This window comes from Cyprinodon variegatus, unplaced genomic scaffold, assembly GCF_000732505.1.
Source record: "Cyprinodon variegatus isolate N-32 unplaced genomic scaffold, C_variegatus-1.0 Scaffold1077, whole genome shotgun sequence".
In the NCBI taxonomy this organism is placed as follows: Eukaryota; Metazoa; Chordata; class Actinopteri; order Cyprinodontiformes; family Cyprinodontidae; genus Cyprinodon; species Cyprinodon variegatus.
This window is the reverse complement of record NW_015151530.1, coordinates 25,691-26,348: the sequence shown is the minus strand read 5'-3', so window position 1 is coordinate 26,348 and position 658 is coordinate 25,691. Positions and strand designations below refer to the sequence as shown.

The 658-nt window shown below is 54.7% G+C and overlaps 1 protein-coding gene across 1 annotated transcript in view; it reads left to right on the top strand.

The window, feature by feature from the left end:
* The window catches only part of LOC107101284 (thrombospondin type-1 domain-containing protein 7A-like), a 96,491-nt gene that overhangs the window by 77,254 nt on the left and 18,579 nt on the right, over window positions 1-658 (top strand). The gene's annotated exons all lie outside the window — the stretch shown is intronic.

The window sequence follows — 658 nt, the reverse complement described above, 5'->3', positions numbered from 1 at the left end:
AAGTAAAACGCATAAAACACAAAAACTATTTCTGATAAGAGAATAAATTTAATGTTAGTTTATTCATTTGAATAGTTAATGTTTCCTCTTTTGTCCTCAATTTATGGTTAAAATGTCAGATTATTTAGGACATTCCACTTGAGAGCATTACTGCTGCCACCCTCTGGTTTAAAGCGGAACTGCTTCTTCCAGCTCTTGCATATGGGTTCGACAAACTGTCTGGTTTGTTAGGGTTAGCCCCGCCCCTGATGGCAGGTGGTTAGCCGCGCTCCTGATGGCAGGTGGTTAGCCGCGCTCTTGATGGCAGGCGGTTAGCCCTGCCCCCGATTGCAGGTGGTTAGCCCCGCCCCTGATGGCAGGTGGTTAGCCGTGCTCTTGATGGCAGGTGGTTAGCCCCGCCCCTGATGGCAGGTGGTTAGCCACGCTCCTGATGGCAGGTGGTTAGCTGCGCTCCTGATGGCAGGTGGTTAGCCCCGCCCCTGATGGCAGGTGGTTAGCCGCGCTCCTGATGGCAGGTGGTTAGCCCTGCCCCTGATGGCAGGTGGTTAGCCGCGCTCCTGATGGCAGGTGGTTAGCCGCGCTCCTGATGGCAGGTGGTTAGCCGCGCCCCTGATGGCAGGTGGTTAGCCGCGCCCCTGATGGTAGGTGGTTAGCCGCG